We start from the raw sequence: 7171 nt of genomic DNA, 5'->3' as shown, positions 1-7171 counted from the left end.
GTGACCCTATAGGACAGAGTAGAACTGCCCCACAGGGTTTCCAAGGAGCGGCTGGTGGATTCAAACTGCTGACCTTTTGGTTAGCGGCCAAGCTCTTAACCGTTGCACCACCAGGGCTCCAGAACTGGTTCTAAGCCCTGCGGAAAAGGTAACTTATTTTTTTCTCTTAAGAATCTCATGTATCTGAGTTGCTTCCCCCCACCCCCCTTTGTTTCTTCCTTTGTTGTGTTCATTCTTTCATCATCATAATTCAGCAGGCCTGGGTAGAGGTTTAAAAATAAGATCTATGCCGAAGGATGGCCCAAGACTTCTAGTTTCCCTTAGGCACACAGAAGCCAAGGCCTGGACAATGTTAAGAAAACAAAGATCTGCAAAACATAAAAACCACATATACTTGAAGATAGCGTGCTTTGAGAAGTCTCAGAGGCCAGGCCTCAAGAGGCAAAACTCTGACGACTCTTGATCCACCCAGAAGGAGTTTATGGTGCTGATATTTAAATTTAGGTCCTGGCTTCAGTCTCTATTGCTTGGCTAGTGAAAGTATGACCCCAGAGGACAGCAGCAACCATGGTTGGCATTCCTCACTGCTCATGTGATTGTTGTCAAGCCATTTTTACATTTAAACTCAGAAGTGCAGTGTTTTACTTAGATTATTTGCCTAAATTCACCTAATATTAATAGTTTGGGGCTCTAAAAATATCCTGCTGTACTAATTGTACTCTCATGGCATAAAGGGCTAGTTGATATCCACAAACCCTCTGTAGGCCAGGAGTCCTCAAAGTGGGAGCCCTGAACCAGCAGCATCAGCATCATCTGGGAACTTGTTACAAATGCACATTCTCAGGCCCACCCCAGACGTACTGAATCAGAAACTCAGGGTTGGGGCACAGCAGTCTGTGGTTTAACAAGCCCTCCAGGTGATTCTAATGTACTCTAAAGTTTGAGAAAAACTGCTCTAGGAAAATACCCAAGAAACCACTCTAAAGGCAGTTACCAGGTACAGCTGGCTACAATTGCTGCATCCTTGCCTCTCTTTAAAGTCCAGAATCACAGATGGCCTTACAAACTAATAAGTAAAAACCCTTGACAGGTGCTAATACCAAGTAATTGGCCTCCACTTGTCCCCAAACCTCCATCTTCTCTTGTCCTCTTACAGTGTTGAACTTCTGAGGAAGACAAGTGATGCTTAAGCCTTCAATTCCAATGAAGCCATATTGACAGTTGCTCAGCCATACTTCTAAGACTGAGCATTACACTATAGCTCGTATGTATTGTTTTCCTGATACCAATGTGTAACTAAAGTTGTTTCTTTTAAATTTGGGGCTTCAACTTTGGAATTTCACAGTGTGCTAAAAGAATGGATTTCTCAGAGGTCTTTGTTTTTGAAAAGTAAACATTAGCTAACTTATTTATAAAAGTATTACAATAATGCTTAAGTTTGAATTTTATTGCTAACTTAACTTTCAAAGATTATTCCGTGCCTCAAATGTAACTACTGCCATTGAATTTAATATTTACTCTATAACCAAATGAAATATATTTAAACTGTATTGAACATTTTATATTATTTCCTGAAAAAATTCAATATTATAATGTACAAATATTTCTGTAATTATAGCTAATATATTGTTTTTGTGTATTGTCTCAGAATAAAATTGAAAAAAAATTGTATCTGGTCTTATTTTTTCCAAAATGGAAATTTTTTTTTGACTGTAATAGATGTTCACAATAAAAACAATGGACAACACAAGAAGACATAAAGAAGAATATAAAAATCACCATGCTCTAACCCCTCTACCTCCATCTAAGATGGCTGTTAAATTAAGGTATATACCCGTTCCAGAATTTATATTTTTAAACAAAAATGAGATTAAAACATGCTGTTTTGCAAGTAGATTTTTTTAACATAACAATACATTGTGGACATATTTTCATATAAATAGCTAGAAACTAATCACCATTTGTACCACAGTCCGTGGTATGGATTTACTGTGTAAATCAGTGAATCCCCAACTGATGGATACTTCGTTTAGTTTTATAATGAGCATCTTGTGCACGTTTCATTTCAACATTTGTTCAATTATTTCCTTAAGGAAAAGTCTGAGAAGGAAATTATAAAATCAAAGGATTCACACAGTCTTAGGGGAAATATACACAGATACCCTCCAGAAGGGTTGTTAGAATTTTTTCAGCTGCATCAACAATGTAATGAAAATACCTATTTCCTTATGCCCGTATTAACACTAGGAGCCCTGGTGGCACAGCGGTTAAGAGATTGGCTGCTAACCAAAAGGCTGGCAGTTTGAATCCACCAGTGGCCCCTTGGAAACCCTATGGCGGCAGTTCTACTCTGTCCTGCAGGGTCACTAAGAGTTGGGTTTTTGGTTACTAACACTGGATATTGCCATTGTTTTATGTCTCTGCCTATCTCATTGTTTTAATTTACACTCATTATCAGTGAGGCTGAACATTTGTCATTTTTAATTAGCATATTTTAATTAGTATTTTTTATTAGTATTTCTTTTTCTTCTGTGAAGGGTGGGGTCATTGATTTAGGAAATAACACTGGAGTTATTATTCCCTGCCCTTGAGCACAGAGAATGTGGCCCAGCTGGAGCTGGGCTCACAAGGACTCACAAGGACATATCAACTGGGTCCTGAGTTATAAAGACAGTAGCTAGGATAATGTTGAAAAATATCTTTTAGGGAACCTTTCACATAAACCAATCAAACAGAACACGAAAGATTTTCCAGTCTTTTTCTGTTAATGTTTAGTGAATAGAAAATTTGTTGGACCAATGAATACCCTCTTACCTCTTGACTGTCCTTACTGAAACCTGTACCAATGATTGTGAAGACAGTTCAAAATGTAGTATCACAGTTTCTAGCCAACATGTGAAAAGGTAAAGCTTTCAAGGGTTTTGCCCATTTTGTGATGTTAATATATACTGGTTACTCTGTAATGTTCCTTGGACTCAGGCATACATGGCTGTGGCAGCATGCTTGTCCGTTCTCCTGGTTTTGCCTCTTTGAACATATGCTGAATAAAACTTTCTTTTTGCTTTACTAAACTTTGTGATTAGTAAATTGAATTGTGGGACACAATTCAATCCATGACATCAGCCAAACAAGAAAACAAGTATACTACTTTACATCAAAACCTTGCAAGATGTTCGCAATTTTGGGACCACAGCAGATACCTAGATGAAAAAGATATAGACCTTGATCTCAAATGTGGAACTTACAATCTGATATAAGAAAATATGACAAATACATGGATAATTATAATATTAAACAGAATGTGCTAAATGCTGTAAGAGATGACAAATAGGGGTTCAAGAGTTGGAGGCCTCAGGAAATAATTCATAAAAGTGGGGGGACATTTTAGGTGGTCCATTAAGGGCAGGTAGGATTACACGAAGCAGAGCATGGTTGGAGTCGGGGGCATTCCAGGTAGCAGGAATAGCATGGACAAGGGTAGGCAGTTAGGAAATTGTTTCTCAGAAAACAATTAATAGTTGAACATATGTATTTTATTCATATATATTTTCATATATATTTCACATATAACTCATTTAAATATTTTATATATATTTCATGCATATACACACACAGTGGTAAATAAAGTGACAAAGCAGGAAGTTGGACCCATATTAGATAAGGTTTAAAATCCCAGGGTGAGCTTGTACTTCATAGGTTGGTACTAGAGACCCAGTAAGGATTTTGAGCAAAACAGTCGAATGATCATATAAATGGTAACCGGAAGATGGAAAATCCAGTATTTAATATACTGCCCTTGCCAGGCTATTCCATAGTTTCTGATAACTAACAGATTGCTGCTATGGAGTTTTAGATTTGTAGATAACTATAAATCATCATTTATTTTAAACTTAGGCTTCAAATTTGGGATGTCAGAATTTATAGAGGTAGCTTCTTTATGGGCCCAATGACTATGAAGAATTAGAGAAAGAAAACGATTGGAGATGGGATGCCACTTAAAAGGGTAACACCCCAATTGATGGGTAATGACCTGGCAGAAGGCACAGAAAAGACAAAGAATGTGGATAGCTGGCATTGACATCAAAAGATGACTTCAAAATTTTGAACCTGGGTGATTGGAAAAATGATCTTGACATTAACTGACAAGAGGAATTCAGGAGAAGGCATTTGGATTGGGAAGAGGGAGAAATTGGAGTTTGAAACCCTGTTGAGATCAAAGATCCACTGGGACACTTAGATAGAATTGATCAGAACTAGTGCAACAGAATGACACTAGATGGATGTGTTAATTTATTTAGATTTATAGACCACCTTTTCCTACAAAAGAGTTGAGGCAACTGTGGTTTCAAGGATAGTCAATAATGGTTAAACATAAATGCATTTTAGAAGTAAAAAAAAAAGAAAGTAATATCTACATGAATGACCCAGAAGGAAAACTCAGCATGGAGCTCTATCACAAAAAATAAAGGCCAGAGTTTTTAGGTAAGCCTGAGAAAATGCCAAAGTTTTTGTGTTTGTTTGTTTTGATAATCTACTAAGTGCCAGGAAGTGTTAGGTGCTTTCACTATCAACACTTTTTATAATTTAACAGAATCAAATGATGCAAGAAGATAAGAGGATGCTCAGGATTAAGGGAGAAAATACTGGATTTGGAAATTGAATCAGAATCATCATTTGAAAGTAATTTCAACACGTTTTTCTTTGGCGGGTAAAGTATTGATCTTCAATCCCCCCCCCCCCAAAGGTTGTACTGAAATGAATGATTATCCCTAGAAGCAATCTATTCTTAGAGGAGGATGATTTGCCACTATTAAGAATGGGCTCAAGAACGCGAGGGTTTCCCAAATTATTTTGAAGAACAGTAACATCTCCGGAATATCTTTAAATTCTAAACGAGTACATGTAATTGTTCGGTTGTTTATTAAAATCGAGGCGTACAAAGCATTCCATGATTTGGCTTTAGTCCCTCCCTGAGTTGGGGGTGAGCACGGTGCTGCTGGTTTGCCTGCACTAGATCGAGGGCTTCCCAGTAGTTTAGGTGAAGTGACCCAGAGAGCTCTCTGGAAGCTAAACAAGGCTGCAAGGCTCTTCGTTACTTAACTAGTGTGGTCTTCTTCCCCTTTTCCGGGGTTCTTACTTTGAGGATTAGTAAAGCCAGCCAAGGCAGGAGTCACTGTTACGGAAGACAATACCTGACATTAAAGGCTTTGAAAAGTACGTTCATTCATGGAACTAGTTAAATATGCAGATTCTTAGACCTCGCCTGCAGATGGTCGTAAAGTTATTTTAACTGCTTATGAAGGTTGGCTAACTAGAGTTCTTAAAGATCACGAACTCTAACAAAACTCTAAGCATGAACTAAGCCTCCCACTGCCAATGAGTCCATTCCAACACATAGCGACCCCATAAGGTTTCAGAGGCTGTAAATCTCTACGAAGCCGGCCCATCTTTCTCCCCGAGCTGCTGGTGGTTTCCAACCAACCTCTCTGTTAGCAGTCGATCGCTTTAACCACTGCGCCACCTAAGCTTAAGGGCAGCAAAGGTGTTAACTACGGTTGGCGTATGTTGCCCATAACAAACATGTCTCCTTAACGCCGTCTCACTGCCCCCGCTCCTGTGCGTGAGCCTCACGTCCGCCCTTCCCCGCGTCACATGACCAAGAATCAGCCGCAACTACGGTTCCTGGAAGGGGCCAGTCCCGGTCGTTCTGGAGTTTCTCCCGGCCCGCTGCGGGCAGCTGCGGGCGGTGCTTTGCCCCGGCGCCTCCGTGCGCTCGGCCAACGGCCTCTAACAGCGCCCACCCGAGCGCTCCGGGAGCCGGCGGGCTGCGGTCCTCGCTGGGGACCCTCCAGCAGGCCCAGGGGTGAGTGCTGACGCCTTCCCTTCCCGGGGTCGGCATCCGAGACGGTCGCCGGGCCTAGCACAGCGGCCAGGACCCTCTGGCCGATCAAGGGGCCTGCGGTGGCCCCGGCCGGCCCGTGGTGTCCGCCGAAGTCCCGTCCCCGGGCTGTCGTATTCCAAGTCCGACCTTTCCTCCTCTTCAGGACCTGGCCGCCCCCTTAGCCTCTGAGGAGAGCGAGAGAGAGAAGCACGTTCCCCGCAAACGTTTTTGGACTAACCTTTTCTCCCTTTCTGATTCGGTGCCTCATTTATAGCGAAATTTGGGCTTTTCTGACAGGAAAGTAGTTCGGAGTTTGGGAAACAGCAGGAGAGTCCCGTGAGCTAGAACGCCGGCCTTCGTCTTGGTCCTTCCTCGTCCCTCCCAGCCGAGCATGACCTTGAACCAGACGCCTGCCGTCTTTACAAACAGTTTTTTTGTCTGTGTGGTTTTTTTTTCACTTTGTGGGAAATACGTGTTCGAAAAGGGAGGCTTTGTTGGAAGCCCGGTGGCGGCATCCGCGGTGGCCGCGGGCCGCCTGGGAGGCCCTTTGCCATCCTATGAGCATCCTCGCTCGCAGGTGTTGCAGGGAGTCGCTCCTTGGATGTCCTTCCAGGAGAAAGCCCGGGTCCGCTTCCGCCAAGCCTTGACCCTCGTCTTCGCCTAAAAGAACGTTAGATAGAGCAAGGGCATTTAGAGAGAATGTCACCTTTCAGAAGTGGCGACGTCTTGTTATTGCAGAGGATAAAAAAGCTTTCGGGCCTTTGCACCCAAATATATACTCAGTTGTATCAGGGCCTGATTGAATGATGCTGAGTGTTTCCTCTCCCTGGATGAAAAACACTTGTTTTTGTGTCAATTTTGTTGGCTACTGAGATCCCAAAGGAAAAACCCTTAGTAAAATGGGTTTGGATATAAGAATTAGAATTAGTAGTACTTAGTTGTCTTTTCTCATGTAATTATTTGGGAGGATCTGCTACCTTTTTGGTTTCAAAGGCTTGTGCATTGGTTTTGCTGTTCTTTCCCAAAGGAAATTCTAAGTTCTTTTTCTCTTCCAGTCTGATAGGGCTGCCTCGTTTTAGATGACGGTTTAGCTGTTGCTCTCCTGCCTCCTGGTGTTGAAACTCGTTTTTCTGTGGGATCATAACCTTATTTTTAAACTTTGTTGTTAATTTATATGTTTCCAAGTTTGCAGTGACTTAACTGAAATTAATCCTAAATTGCTGCACCGTTCTTAAATTTTAAGTACGGTTTCTTGGAAAGAGAACCAAGACGGGATTACCTGTGTAAAAA

The 7171-nt window shown here is 41.5% G+C and overlaps 1 protein-coding gene across 12 annotated transcripts in view; it reads left to right on the top strand.

Annotated features, from left to right (window-relative positions):
* Positions 1-5613: 5613 nt before the first annotated feature.
* The window catches only part of MFF (mitochondrial fission factor), a 51443-nt gene continuing 49885 nt past the window's right edge, over positions 5614-7171 (top strand). For 4 of the 12 annotated variants that reach the window (XM_004385833.2, XM_004385832.3, XM_004385830.3 and 1 more), the window contains exon 1: positions 5614-5863. The gene's annotated coding sequence lies outside the window, so the exon portion shown is untranslated. The remainder of the gene's footprint in view (positions 5864-7171) is intronic. The other 8 variants (XM_023740099.1, XM_023740097.1, XM_023740098.1 and 5 more) reach the window with 6 other exon arrangements.

This window comes from Trichechus manatus, unplaced genomic scaffold (genome assembly GCF_000243295.1).
Source record: "Trichechus manatus latirostris isolate Lorelei unplaced genomic scaffold, TriManLat1.0 scaffold00147, whole genome shotgun sequence".
In the NCBI taxonomy this organism is placed as follows: Eukaryota; Metazoa; Chordata; class Mammalia; order Sirenia; family Trichechidae; genus Trichechus; species Trichechus manatus.
This window is presented reverse-complemented; position numbering and strand designations above follow the sequence as displayed.